Source organism: Lepidochelys olivacea, assembly GCF_965140295.1.
Source record: "Lepidochelys olivacea isolate rLepOli2 genome assembly, chromosome: 7".
In the NCBI taxonomy this organism is placed as follows: Eukaryota; Metazoa; Chordata; order Testudines; family Cheloniidae; genus Lepidochelys; species Lepidochelys olivacea.
In genome coordinates, this window is record NC_140417.1 from 76,204,342 (window position 1) to 76,219,507 (window position 15,166).

A 15,166-nucleotide genomic window follows, 5' to 3' on the forward strand; every position below is an offset into this window, starting at 1 on the left:
GCTGTAATCTGGCCCTGACGAAAAGGATTGCTGCTGTGAAGACCATACTTGCATCAAAGTTAATGCAGCTATAATCCACCCCATCAAAAGGATGTTGTTCATTTTCTTTAAATAAGTTGCTTCATTAGCAATGGCTGTCATATTTTCAACCCAGTAACAGAGAATTTAACACTGGGAAACAACTTCCTTTGTTGATTAGTGCAGCCACTCCTGGTGCCTTAAGTAATGGTTTGTCAACGTTACCATTATAATTCCTGAGTTTTAGATGACAAGCATCTTGATTGTTTCACGCTCAGCAGGTATTAGAGGCTGGCATTCAATTCTGCACCGGCTAAGACGGATACTTGTTTGTCCAGTGCTCCGTTAGGAGTGTGCAGATTACTGGGAAATAGTTGGGAACATCTCCTAGCATTGCATTTCCTTACAGATTAGACAGAAGTTAGCCCTGCATTTTTATCTGTATTCTCCTGCTCAGTGAGTTGTAATCATACAGAGGGCCAGACTCTCAGCTGGTGTGAATTGGCATAGCTCCAATTAAATCAACTGAGTGAAATCAATGTATTTCAGTGAAGCCACACTGCTTCACACTGGATGAAAATCTGGGCCATTAGCTGTACAAGAAAATATTCAATACACTTGGAGACTGGAGTATTACCATAGAGAGCCACTAGATGGGACACTTGCATTAGATTATCTGGGAGTGTAAATTGTTGAAGGGCTGGTGCTTTTGATGGTAATGAAGCACATCTATGTGCAAGAGATGCATTATGACTCAGATCTTTTTACACCACTCTAACAGAGATCTCACAGTTCCCTTGCAAGGATTCGGGCACTGCCAACCACAGCATCAGTGGCTGATATGCTTGTCGGGTAGGTGTTTTGTGAAATCTTCTTCAGCATCTTTTCTGCACGCACTGCTTCTGAATGGTGGTTCTTCTGAGAAGGATGATATGGCACCGGGAAGTCTGCTGTCATTCTCAGGCATACCACATTCCCAGTGCAGCAATTGGGGAATAAGGGTGTGATCGCTGATCTGTGAATGTGCAGGTCTCTTGGCAGTAGCTACAGTCACTTTTTTTTTTTTAAAGAACATATTGGCTCTTAAAATGGAAAGAGGGTGTAAATATTTAAATATATGCCTAAAAATGAAATGGTCAAGCCCTATAACTGTTCATGCATGTAAAAGCTCATCTTTGCTCCAACAGATTCCAGGCCATACACAGAAGGGAATTCATACTCTGGACTTTCTCCTGATTTGCCCACCACCATTTGGCTACTGCTAAGCCATTAGCTATTTTGATGATACAGTATTTATATAATGTTTGGCAAAGCTGAAAGTATGTAGTAAATCCCAGTCTGGCAAGGGAAGTTAAATAAAATCAAGAAGATATTGCAGATGGAGGCTGATGATGAAAACAGAAGAAAGTCAGACCAGCCTAGAGATCAAGTAAACTAATGTTATTGCCAGGAGAATATTCCTAAAGATGAGTGTTGAAATGTTGATAGCAAAGATCTTTAGGTATCAGTTATTTAACTACCAGTTCAACTTTATTTAAAGTCAAAGTTTCACAGAAAGGAGGCATTAAACCCCACTTTATTATAAAACCGCAATAGGATTAAGTAGGGTGACTTTACAAGATCTCCAAAGCTATAAACGTGAGGTGAATTGGATGACTTGATGGTACTGGTTAAAGATGCAGATGAATTACCAGTGATGTACAGACCATGGGAAAAGCTTCTGCTGCGGCTGCAGTGTGCTGAGTGTATCCTGACTTGCTGCAAGATAGCTCAGCAATAGGAATTTATTAAGGACTTTCTCTTTACCGTGTTCTTATGTAGAATAGACATGTGACCCATTAACATGCATGGTTTTTTTTCAGACTAATACTACTATGAAGTACATGATACAGATCCTTGAAAGCAGTTTTGCACACCTTTTAGGTTTTGTCTGTATAGAACTGTTGTGCCACTTTATACCAATATAGTTAACACAGTACCATCCCCTAAATGTGAGCATAGTTTTACTGGTGTAACTGCTTAGACTAGTATAGCTAGTCCTGTATGGAAAGGGGAACAAGCTATATAAATACATCTTTTTACTGGTATAACTGCATCCACACTGAAGATTATGCCAATATATTTATTTCAGTTTGGCACCCCTAACTATACTAGATATATTGGTACAAAATCTGTATGTAGCGCAGTCTTTATACAGTCAGCAGAGCAGAGTTCAGTTTCTCATTCAGTTACCATAACTGATACATGTTTTTATAAAAGTTCAGCTACTCAGTATCAATGACAGCTAAGAAAAGAGCAATAAGAATATGTTAAATGTGTTCCTATGCCTTATGATTATCCGTAGCCACTCTAGATACCCTGGCCACAAAATCAAGACAAGTTTCATCCATGTTAAAAATGATCATCTAACGATTGGCATATACTTAATTTCAGAAACAAAACTATGCATTTTTATTACTGCAAATGTCTCATAAAGGGAGGCAGATTATGAAGGATGGAGGTTGGGAAGTCAAAGGTGTTAGAAAAAGAAAATATCCACAAGCAACAATGAGTATCTGTGACTCCTTGTCTAATTTCTGCTCATTGCTGAGGAGGGTAATTTATGTGTATTCAGACTTGCCACTAGGACTACGCACATCTCAATATCTTTTACTGTTTGAGTAAATCATCTGAGTCCTTTAATCCCTTTCCTTAGGCTAAGCAGTGTCTGCATAACATCTATTCCAAGCTTGCTGAATCAAAGATACTAGGAGTGTTTTTCCTCAATTCATAACAACATCACTTCATAATATAAACCTTATACTTATGGCAAAGCCTTGTTGAGATTTGAAAGAAAGTAGATCAGATGTGCCAGAATGCTAGAGATAGTCCTGGAATAGACACAACTGCCCAGGATGTAGACAAGAACGGGTAAGTATCGCTGTGTGCAAGGAAACATCTTGTGACCACTTAATACCTCAAAAGGCAGAAAAATATATATACCTAGGTCTTATGTAGTGCTTTTTATCCCTAGATCTAAGAGCTTCACAAAGCAGATAAGTATGGTTATTCCCATTTTAAATATGGAGAAAGTGAGGCACAGGGAGGTGGAGAAACTTGCTCAAAGTCACCCAGCAGATCAGTGCAGAGCCAATGCAGAACCAGCTCTTCTGAGTCCAACTCAACTGAATTCCTATCCACTGAAACACATTGCCTTTCATACAGGGTGTGATGGGGTGCACTCACCCCGCACTGGACAGGAAAGGGTTAACTCCTCATTTTGGGCTGAGGAAGCCATGCCCCCACATTCCTACTGGGCATGCACCAAGTGCAGTACAAGTCACTAAAAAGGAGCAGCCCAGCTCACTCTCAGCTGACCGCCGGAGAGGAAGGACATCTGTTGCAGGCTCCTGCCTCAGAGCAGTGGCAGCCCCTGAAAGCGGAAGCCAGAGGTGCTGAGACCCCGGCAGATGCCCTGATACCTGCAGACACCCCAGGGACTTGGGCGCCACCACAACCAGCCCAGGCAGAGGAACCTGGGAACCCTGAAGTCACCCAGGCCACGGATGCAGGAGTGACAGTAGGAAATAGCCCAGGGAAGGGACTAGCCATAGTCCCAAGCATAGTCGGTGTCTTGTGGTTGGATCCCCTCTGACTCAGTGGTGAAATCACTTGCTGCCTCCAAGGCCCTGGGCTGGGACCCGGGGAGTAGGGAGGGCCCAGGTCCCCCTACCCCAGCTACCAAACCCTCCTCCCCCGCCCCCCCCCCCACCCGGGTGGTGGTCCACCCCTTTTCAGGCCATCATGCCACCCTATAAATCAGGGTATCTCTATTGATTCTGGCCACTAGGCCTGGCTGCCCGGCAAACCAGCGTAGCTTTATTGACTCTGGCCTCTAGGCTTTATAGCCCTGCAGAAAAGGGTCACTTTGTTGACATTAGCCCTTAGGCCTCACTGCCTGGAGACAGAGGGTGGCTTGAAGGATGGGGTATACTCATCCCCCACTGGACACAGTCCCCACACCCCGTCACACAGGAAGAACCTTATCAATTGAACTGGAACTCATCTTTGAGGGGAAAGGGATAGGAAGTCAACTCTAGAACATCTGTCCTAATTGTATTGTCAGAAAATCTGTAGATGCATGTAGTTAATATCGTTCAGCAGAACTATTATCCATTGTTATTGCTGGCTGTACCACCAAAGATTTAATGTGAGCTGTCCTTCACTTCTTGAGCCAAAGATAAGCATTCATAATGGACACCATGGTCAACAACTGGGCAGTAGTGGCTTTAATGACAAGGGATCTCAGATACCATCTCTTACGAAAGTATATGCCTTTCCCTGAGCTAGCACCTTTGTGGCTCAGTCGGGATTTCCTAGTCACTCTTCACTTGCCCCTACAAAGCAAATTTTCTTACCATTAAATAGATGCGCTGAGACTTCAAACTCAGAGTTGCACCATATGTTCTTTCTGCATTCTTACCCATACGGACAAGGTAGATTAATTTGATGATATGCCTTGGATGATGGACAGTCCTTTTATATAGGAATTAGATGAGGATTCTCATATAGTATATAATGGAATTTATTTTCAGAGAGCCTGTCTCAACATTAAATCCAAACATCTATAAGTAAAAAACAAAGTGAAATACGGGAGCTCAAATGTGGTCACATACTTGGATATTCCCTAGGCCAGGGGTAGGCAACCTACGGCACATGTGCCAAAGGCAGCACGCGAGCTGATTTTCAGTGGCACTTACGCTGCCTGGGTCCTGGCCACCAGTCCTGGGGGCTCTGCATTTTAATTGAATTTTAAATGAAGCTTCTTAAACATTTTAAAAACCTTATTTACTTTACATACAACAATAGTTTAGTTATATATTATAGATTTATAAAAAGAGACCTTCTAAAAACGTTAAAATGTATTACTGGCACACAAAACCTTAAAGTAGAGTGAATAAATGAAGACTCAGCACACCACTTCTGAACGGTTGCCAATCCCTGCCCTAGATTCTTAAAGGTACCAAAATGGATATTGTTATGGATGTCATTGATACCAGTGCTCTCAATTCTGTATTGATAAGATATCAGATAACTCAGCTCAATCAAGTTATTAAGCATAGATAAATTGGCACAATACAGAAAGGGTTAATACTTCACCCAATCTGGAGAACAGGCTTGCTGTTTACATTTTCACTCTGTTCCAAAATCTTGAACTAAATTTTGCCCATATTTATACCCCACTTGTTTACAACAGAGAGAAGATTTCACAGATTTTACTATATTAGCACAAGCCTGTCATTGCTTTTCTTATCTACTTTTCTGCATATTTTGAAAGACATCTCTACTAATTGTACCAATTATCCCTAGAAGATAACCAACTGTGCTTAACACACCATTTATATTTGGCATTGCTTCTGACGGGTTCTGCATACACAAACAACAGAGGTTACAAACAGTTTTACCAGCTAGTACGTTTTCACAATAAAGCTTAATGTGAGTACAGAGCATTGTGGGGAATACAATGTTAGTTATACATTATACTAACTATGTTAGTCATAGTCATACAGCTTAGCATGAAAGCAAAACATTCTGAGTAACTTATCATATTGGCTAACAATATTAAAGAGAAAAGGCTGGTTCCTTGTACCTGCTACAAGTACTTTGTGCTGCTCCACTGGCACAAAGCAACCATAAGGTCAGCTTTGTGTATGGGCAATCATAGGAGGTGCAGAACCAGCTTAATGGCCCCCTGCCTTCTCCTCCTCCTGGCTGCAAAAAGAGCACTTTGAGGTCATTGGCAGTGCAAGTCATTTGTGAGATCGGGATCTTAGTGTATTGCAGGTATGGAGTGCTGCTCCCATCCTACAGGAGTGTTTATATTTATCACCCATGTGTATGGCCTGGTGCTGGCTAGACCTGGTTTTGTAGAGACCATGTGGGAGAAAAATAAAGTAAATGTCTGAGGGCAACAGCTTCCTTAGTCCCCGAAGGGCTTTCTGAAATTCTGTGTTTGAATGCTCATTTTTAATGGGATAATGTCTACTTAAAATCTCACCTTGTTTGGAAATGTTTCCACGCTGCTCTTACAAGCAACACCTAAGATTGCTATGGCTGAAAGAGAGTCATGAAAAATAATTACCTCTTTTGTTTGTTTAGTTCATGCATTTGGCAGCACTTTATCAACAGTCAGTTTCAATGTTTCCCCTGCATGGTCAATGAGTCAATTTCCCCTTTTCTTTTTGTGGGGAGGGTGGCTTGTGGGACGAAAAAAGGTTAGGATAATGTTATTGTAACATAACAGAAAGTATGGGCAGATTTACAACCTGATAACTACCTGAAAATTGAAAGTGACTAGATTTTGAGTTGTTGATAGTGTTCCTTTAAGGCCCAAGGTATGTTTGATCCAGAATTGTAAATACTTAGTTTCTCACAAACTCCCCATAGGTCAGGAAGCCTGATATTTTCACAGGGCTTATGGTGCCAGTGTTGCTTTGAAGAAACTTCTTGTTGCTGTTAATGAGTTAGACAAAGAACATTTCCCATTTCTTTTATAGAATAACATGTCTGATTCATATCTTTGTTTTCAATCTTCTTGACTTCTAACACTAGAACCATTTGCATAGTCAAAACAGATTTGCTTCTTCAGCCTTTAATATGCAATTAGAACTCCAATCGATCACCTAGCCTTTACCTTCTGATGTTATTAGCTAGTGTCTGTTAATTACTGAGGTTTGGCTGATTTCCAGACTGAATTAATTTTGAGAAAGATAAGCCCTGAAATGAATTGGTACTGCATCTGAACCATTGTTGAGCCCTGTGACAGAGTGCTAGGAACCTTGAGCTGACCCAGTACTCTGGTCACTAAAGTACTAGCTGTTTCCTCCATGGAATGGATTTAATTTCCATGCTGTTCAGAGGGAGGGAAGATGGGGTGGTACCTTCCCCTCCTTTTTCCCTCCTTGCCCTCGGGCTAGTAAGAATAAAAAGTGAACCCATGCTGTAACTGTGCATTTTCAGGCTTTCTCTGGTGGAGGGCCTGAGACTGTTCATAGAATTGTGCGATAGGGAGGTTTGCAGATGTCTGGGTGACAGCTGGAGTAACTTTTAATACCCTTCCAGCCTTAACTATCTTTATAATTTTGTGTATGGAAATAACATAGTTCAGCTACACAAGAGCAGTTTAACACTGTGCACTTAATGGTATCCATTCCCAAATAAAAAGAGATCCTTTTTCTATTGGGCCCTTATTTTGCTGGCTGTCTCCAATAAGATGTCTGTGCAGCAAATGGCTAAATGAGAATACAGAAATCCCAGCTGGGGGGTTACGTAAGCCTTCTGCTTCCAAACCTGGAGCTCGGATAAAGAATTACTACATCTCTACTGTTGTGCCTTTGTGGGCAGACCCCAGACAAATGCCCGCTTGTTCCTGACATAAAATGTCCCAAGTGTCATAAGCCTGAATTGAAACACATTTGGCATTTTTGGTTACATCAGTAACACACACAGCTGCACGCTGAATAGGGACATTCTATAATTTAGCTGATATGTAAGTGGTAGTGGATGGCACAGAAAAAGCCAATCCAGGAAACCTGTTAAAGTTTCAGTGAATCACATCCAAAGCCTTCCAGAAATTGCCACCCTATGTATGTCATCACTCTCAAACTGCCAGTTTTGGAGTGTGGGGGAACAACATGGGGCAATGACCCCGTAAACAAGTGACATTCCTGCTCTGCTGTGCACAGGAAATACAAACTCTTGATGTAATCCAGAGTCTCCTCTCCTTGGGCTTTGGCCTTACAGGGATCTTAAATACCAACAACAGAACATTACACTTCAGCCTAAGATTTCAGCCCATGATTGGCTGTTCCTAGGATTTCCCTACAGGTTCTCCTGTATCCCAGAGTCTATTTCCCTCTGCCAAAGAGAGACACTTGGATCCCCTTCTACCCAGCCTTGAGCTAACAATGTTAAGCCGCAGTCAGCAATAATTGCTCTCCCTCTTTATGCTATTTCCTAGCCCGTCTGAGAAACTGTAAGGTTAAACTTCAGCTGGAAGCTGAACTGCAAAAACTTTCCCCAGCTCACTGTCATTTCCTCAGCGAGGCCAGGGGGCTGTGGCTGTTTCTTTGCACAGAGAAAGGAGAGTATTAACTTGCTCTCTACCAACTGCAGGATGAGGTTTAGACACAATGTTGCATCCATCAATTAAAATTTAAACAGTACTGCAGTACCTCCTTCACTGTGGCACCTCTAGCTGTGATCAGCACTTTCCTGAAGTGTACACTGTACAGATTTCCATAATACTGCCACATAGTAGAGAGTCATCTTCTCACATGTAGTGCTCCCCCACCATCTATTGCTTATTCAGTCTCGGCACTGCGCCTCTGTTCTGTTGGGCTGCACTGATTGCAGTCTGAAAGTCACAAGGATCCCATTCATTGCAGCACTGCAGAGCAGAAGGCTGGTCCTCTCTGGTTTATCTGCATTGTACTACTACTGTGACAGGACATTTAATTCACTACTGCAGAGCTGTACTTGAGAGTCTGTTACTTAGAGATCACAGAGCAAGATACCCGGGCACAGGTCTCTGAAAACAGAAGAAGGTATATCTGGCGGGGGTGCTCTTTTGAGAAACAGTATTGCTGAGGGGGAGGAAGGGAGGTTGCAAGAGGCAGGAGGTGAGAATGAAACAGGAAAGCTGAACATCAGTCACAAGTTCTGACTTTAATCCTTTCGTGTGTAACCTCAAGTCCCTTGTGATTTCAGATAATCCAGTTGGCGACATTTTAAAGCTAAAAAATGACAGTATGAACTAAGCTTAAAATTGCTGGTAGTTACTGAACTGCCAATCTATTTTTTAATAACATGGTCTGCTCACTACACTGTCTCTTCAGTTTTTTGTAACTGTTTTGTAACAACCAACTGTAACCAGCATAAATAATTTACTGCATGGGTTACTACAGTAAAAGTGCTATTCATCAGAAAAATTAAGGGATAATATCATGGTAGAAGAGTACAGTAGGCAGTATGCCATAAACAGCTTATATGGATGACTAAATGTCGGAGCATAGTGGGGGCATTTAATAAGCACAAAAGCTGCTTCATCTGAGTATAAAAAACAACATGAGAAAATATTTTGTTTTGGCTCACGAGGATTTGAAAGTTCCATGCTGCTGCTGACCCCTTGGTCTTTCCACTGATCTTACTGGGGAGATGTGGATTAGGGAAATAACTGCTTGAGAGAGAGTTCGAAAAGTGAATGATTGGCCTTGTCTTCAATGGTGTTTTTTATTATGTGTTAGCATATGTGGCGAGGCCAGATCAGACCTTTTGTTCATCATGGGCACTGGCTAGTTTCTCGTGGAAAAACTTGAGCCCTGTTAGCCTTTCCTTAAAGGCCAACATCTACTCCACCACTGATTTTCCCCTCTGCAGCGGCTTTCCCCTGCCAATCAGGCCCCATTGGGTCCTCCTTCCAGAGAACAATTCTAAAGGGAAAAACCTTGAGAATACTTGGGGAACTTCCCTGTAGGCAAACAGCAGATAAGGTAAGTACTCATCTCAGTCATATGGGTGCTGATCTGCACAAATTTTCAGAATCGTTTTAAGTGTCCCGTTAAACCTTTCCGCCAGCCCATTGGTTTATGAATGATACAGAGGCCCAGAAGAGTCCAGCCCCATATTACTCCCACAAGACCTGATGAAGCATGGACATGAAATTGGCTCTATGGTCCGCGAGGCCCTTGCTGGGGAAACGCACCCTGCTAAAAATTGTCAGAAGAGCATCAACAACCATGTCAGTTTCTATGGAGGATGGAGTTATAACAGCAGGTCAGGGAGTGGCATAGTATATCACCACCAATATGTACAGTATTTCTTTTTTGTCACCTTGGTACATCATCCCACTGTATCCACGGCCATGCTCTGTAAAGGTTCCTATAATATAGGTAGAAGCATCATGGCTGCTTTACACTTATCCTGGACTTTTCCTGCCCTCTGGCAGAAATCACATTTTGCAGTAATTTTTAACTGTCTTAAAACTTCAGATCAGTAAAAATTCTGCAACAGCCTACGTTTCCTGTGCTGGTTGCCCAAATGTCATGAGAAAAGGATATTATGTGCCAAGTTCAATCACAAGTACCTTTTGGGGCACCACCCAATTGATTCCTAATACCCCAAGTCTCAATCTCTCCTAGGGGGAATCCATTTTGTATAAAGGAGGCCTTTTGTCCCACAGAAATCTCTCCATGCATTTTTCAGTAAGAGGATTTTCAGAGTTGGGGTGGGCCGCAGTAGCTCTCAGCTTCTCTGCGGAAGGATTGGCCTGTAGCTCTGTTTGGGACACAGCTTCTGGGGCAGGGTAGTGTAGCCTGCTCCTCCCCACTGGACTCTGCCTCTCATCTTTTGGATGGGGGGAGTAGATCACTGTATCACAGTCTGTCCACATGCACTCCTTCATCCGACCAAGGTGATGTTCTCTGGCTCCTTGTATGAACCAATGATCTGTGGATGCATTCAAAGTATGAAATTTCATATCCACCAGTCATGCCCCCCCCTGCAACCTCAGTGTAGAAAGATCAGTGTTTCATGGGGTGGGCTAGATCAGACAGCCAGTCACAGTCAATAGTTTAAGATTGCAGCCTTGCTAGCTATCAGTTATGGTCCTTCAATAAGGTGTCAAAGGCCTTTCCATGCCAGGGCAACATAACAGACTTCACAGTTTGATAGTCCTATTCCACTCCATCACAAGAGGTACAGCAATATTTATGGTACAGAGATTTTTTTTGTCTGTGCCTTCTGCATTGCAAAATCACTACAGAGTAGTTAGTGCAAGTCTTGTGATATTTGGTGTTTTTCTTAAAGCCCCAGCTCCAAGAGTCTTGTGAATACATGAGAACTTGAAGCCTGGTCTAGATACAGTTTTTGTATTGTTATAACTTTTTTGATTAGGGCTATAATTTTATATTAATATAGTTATATCAGTACAATGCCTAGTGTGGGCACAATTATACCAGTAAAAAGTGCTTTTCCTAGTGTAGCTTAGTATCCTTCCTGTACAAGAATAACCCATTCTGGTATAACTTTGGTACAGCTTTTTTGTGTAGACAAGAACTCAGTTTTCATTTTTTTTTTAAAGGAAGTTCTAGCTTATGTGGTTGCAGAAAAAAACTTGCAAATGTACCCCTTAAAGGTTCAAAAACAGAGCGAATAAAAGAACCCGACGTATATTATTTATGAAATCTCATGATTTTTAGCCAATCTCATTATTTTTGGTGGCCTGAATCATTTTTGGTTGTTTGGCATTGGCAATGCTGGAATTAGATTTTGGAGGCCTCACCAATATTACATGACTGAAGCGAAGAAATAGAGTAGTCTTTTGCTAGCAAATCCTGTATATCACACAATTCCCCCATTGCTTCACTTCATACATCAGCGGAGAAGCAAAGTGAAGTTGACAAAGTATCCAGTCATTCGAGCAGGCATGATATGTCAGAGATTGGAGTTAGTCAACTTCAACAGAGTAGAGGAAAAAAAGTGCTGATCTACCGCAGCAATCCACTTTGAGCACTATGCTTTGAGTTTCCCATTTGGTGAAATTTATAGGTACATTGCCTTGCCTGACAGGAATGCTGAACCACAGGGATTTCCTAAGGAGAAACTTTCACATGCAGAGTGTGAAGTTTCTCACTTTTCTTTTAGCTGTAGTGGCATTTCTCAACTCCACTAATGACGTTATTAACCTGATATAAACTCCTAGAAGAAAAGGCAAGCTGCTGTGAAATACTTGCAGCCTTGCTTCCTGGAGTTCAGAAAAATTGCAGTTTTCTTAAAACAATAATAATCTGAAAGCTAATATCAGTTGGTAGTTTTCACATTGGTGCTCTTTTTGTGGCTTCTGTTTTGTTACAGTATTAGGATATTTCAAGAAAACCTGTCCAACATACTAGCTGTTAGACCAGGGAGAAACAGGAAGGTGGAAATAAATCTCCAAAATGGAGGGCTTACTTGGTTAGTAATCTTAATTAAATATAACTGTTACAAATATATAGGCATTTGCAGGAAGTGGTAAAGGTGGAACAATATGAAGTATATTAAAGATAATGGTTTACATCAATCAGTGCTAAATGTTGTTGGTAGTTACTGGGACATGGATACTTGGAATAGGGAAGGGATATTAAAGTACCTACAAGGGTTCTCAAACTGGGGTTGGGACCTCTCAGGGGTTGCCAGGGGGGTTGTGAGCTGTCAGCCTCCACCCTAAACCCTGCTTTGCCTCCAGCATTTATAATGGTGTCAAATATATTAAAAAGTGTTTGTAATTTATAAAGGGGGGTCACACTGAGAGGCTTGCTATGTGAAAGGAGTCACCAGTACAAAAGTTTGGCTGAAGTTTCTGGGACTCTTTGCGTATGTCTACACTTCAGTTAGACGTCCTAGACTGGCCTGTGCCAGCTGACCTGGGCTTGGGCTAAGGGGCTGTTCAGTTGCAGTGTTAACTTTCATTTGCAGGGTCCTAGAGTCTAAGCACCAGCCCAGGCTTGAAAGACTACACCGCAATTAAACAGCCCATTAGCCTGAGCCCCGCGAGCCTGAGTCAGCTGGGATGGGCCAACCGCGGGTGTCTGATTGAAGTTAGACATATCTTTACAGGGTTTGGGCCCATCACACCCACTGCCTGTTGGATGCAGTGCTCAGGGGAGACCGTAGGGGAGAGGTTTGAGCTATGTCACCCTATTGTTAATTCTTTATAAGCAGGGAAGAGTTTTGTTGGTATATCTAAAACATTGATTTGGGAATTGGATTAGAGGTGTTGACCCATGAATAGGTTCTAGAAGGACATTAGAAGAACAAGTCTGAATTGTTTAGGTGGTAAAGGGTTCTTTAGCAGTGGTGGTTGTTTCTACAGCACAAAACTGAGATTTCTTTTAGACACTACAGACGTGGCTTGTCAGGATGTTTGCTGGAGGGGAGTTTCCTGGGGATGAATGATATCTGTGTAATCAATCAGTGTATCAAAAGGGATAGTTTCTCTGGTGTGGTATCACCTGACAGAAACATGCAGAGCAGAAGCAAATCTTTGTTTAATGTTTGCTTTGTTTTATTCTTTTAAGGTTCCCTCTTTCCATTCAATGTCCTGCTTCAGTGTACTGTGAGGCCTTATTAAGTCAAACTATTCCTGGGTTGAGGTCACTAGAGAATTGGGATCATAGTAGAATCCCTTAGGGTGGCGTATATCAGATGATCCTTCATGCCTGGACATTAGCAATGAGTTGATCACAGTCATTGTGAGCTCCTTAACCTTGTCACTAATTTCAGATACACTGGAAAGTTCAGAATTTATTCATTTTACAGATCTTTTAAAACAACAATTCTGTTCTTGATATAATATTTCTGTCCTCTTCGAAGCTCTGACCCTTATCTTTGTGAAGGCTTAAGGTAAAATCCTGTCCATACTGAAGTCAATGGGAATTTTGCCATTGACTTCAATGGCGCCAGGATTTTACCTTTATTACTTCTGATATATTCCTGGTTTTACCATGGGGAGCTGTGTATGTTTTCCTTTTTTTACAGATTCAGTTTGTAGATAAAACATGCCTCCCATTAAACTCTTCTTCCTTGTGGAGCATCCAACTGCACGAGAAAAAAAATGTCATTTTATCTTTTAAAATTGTTTTAAAGAGAAGATTCAAGGCTATAGAAGTTTCACAGACACCCATGACATAAGGAGCCTTTTCTGCAGGGATAGGCGACATATAATGTCTGATTGCATTACCTGGAGGCTAAAAATGACATGAATCTCAATCTAGATGTTTCTGTTTATAGTTTGGAATAGATGCCAAGATGTACTGAAGAAATAAGAGCTATAAAAGGAAAGTAGACTGAATGATTCGAGGCAAAGATAGTGCTCACTACATAGGAATCTTTTAAAATAAAGGAATCTTTGTTTTCTGTAAATGAACTGTGTTCAGCCGCTCCCCTGTCCCTCACATCTTTCTTTCCTAGATAGGATTTAATGTCTGTTATTTTTATGGGTATTACAGTAGATATCAATGAGAGTTTCTTAACTTTTGCAGGAATTTTGTCTGAGATTCACTAATGCACGTTTGTATAAAATAGTCACCCTGTGGATCTGAATAATTTTAAACATTCCTAGTTTGCTTTTCTTTTACATGTAGCAGCTTTCCACTCTTGAGATGATCCGAAGTACGTTTATTTTATTTATTTTGATGGGAATATGGTGCCTAGCAAAAACCTTAGGCACAGATATGAATTTTAAACTATGTACAATTGATTTAAAAAAATAGAAAACTAGCTTGTCCTTAACAACCCCCTAATGACAACAGAAACAATAAACTAGCTAAACTATCAACTCCCTTCTCTAATTGTCCTCACCAAAGGCCTTGCATGCCATGAAGGTGAAGGAATTCAAGCTATCCTGTCTCCAGTGTCAGGAAAAGCAGGAAATTCAACATCAAGGAACCTTCATAGTTAATATCCTTCCACTAGCTCCCTCTTTTTGTAATTACAGTTATTATTCATTTGTATTTCAATAGTACCAAGAGCTGAGATCAGGACCCCATTGTGCTAGCCACTGGACAAACACACAGAAAGGGAAAGTCCCTGCCCTAAAGAACTTAAAAACTAAACAAACATGACAGATATAAAGGTAGGAGGGAAAACAGCGGCACAGAGGGTGACTTATGCAGGGTCACACAGCAGGTCAGAGGCAGACCCAGGAATTAGAACTTCATGTCTCTTGGGTTCCAGTCTGACATTCTCTGTCCAGTAGACCATGCCATCTCTTGAAACCGAGGGACTCATAACTCAAGCAGCAATGCTAATCACAGCTAAATCCTCTGAAAGAATGACAGGTTTCAGAGTAGCAGGCGTACTTGTGGCACCTTAGAGACTAACAAATTTATTAGAGCATAAGCTTTCGTGGGCTACAGCCCACTTCATCAGATGCATAGAATGGAATATATAGTAAGAAGATATATAAAAGTTGGAAGTCACCATACAGACTGTGAGAGGCTAATTAGTTAAGATGAGCTATTATCAGCAGGAGAAAAAAACTTTTGTAGTGATCATCAAGATGGCCCACTTAGACAGTTGACAAGAAGGTGTGAGGATACTTAACTTAGGGAAATAGATTCAATATGTGTAA

At 41.4% G+C, this 15,166-nt stretch overlaps 1 protein-coding gene across 1 annotated transcript in view; it reads left to right on the forward strand.

Annotated features, from left to right (window-relative positions):
- Positions 1-800: 800 nt before the first annotated feature.
- The window catches only part of PHYHIPL (phytanoyl-CoA 2-hydroxylase interacting protein like), a 195,559-nt gene continuing 181,193 nt past the window's right edge, over positions 801-15,166 (forward strand). Inside the window, exon 1 of the mRNA XM_084633932.1 lies at positions 801-870. The gene's annotated coding sequence lies outside the window, so the exon portion shown is untranslated. The remainder of the gene's footprint in view (positions 871-15,166) is intronic.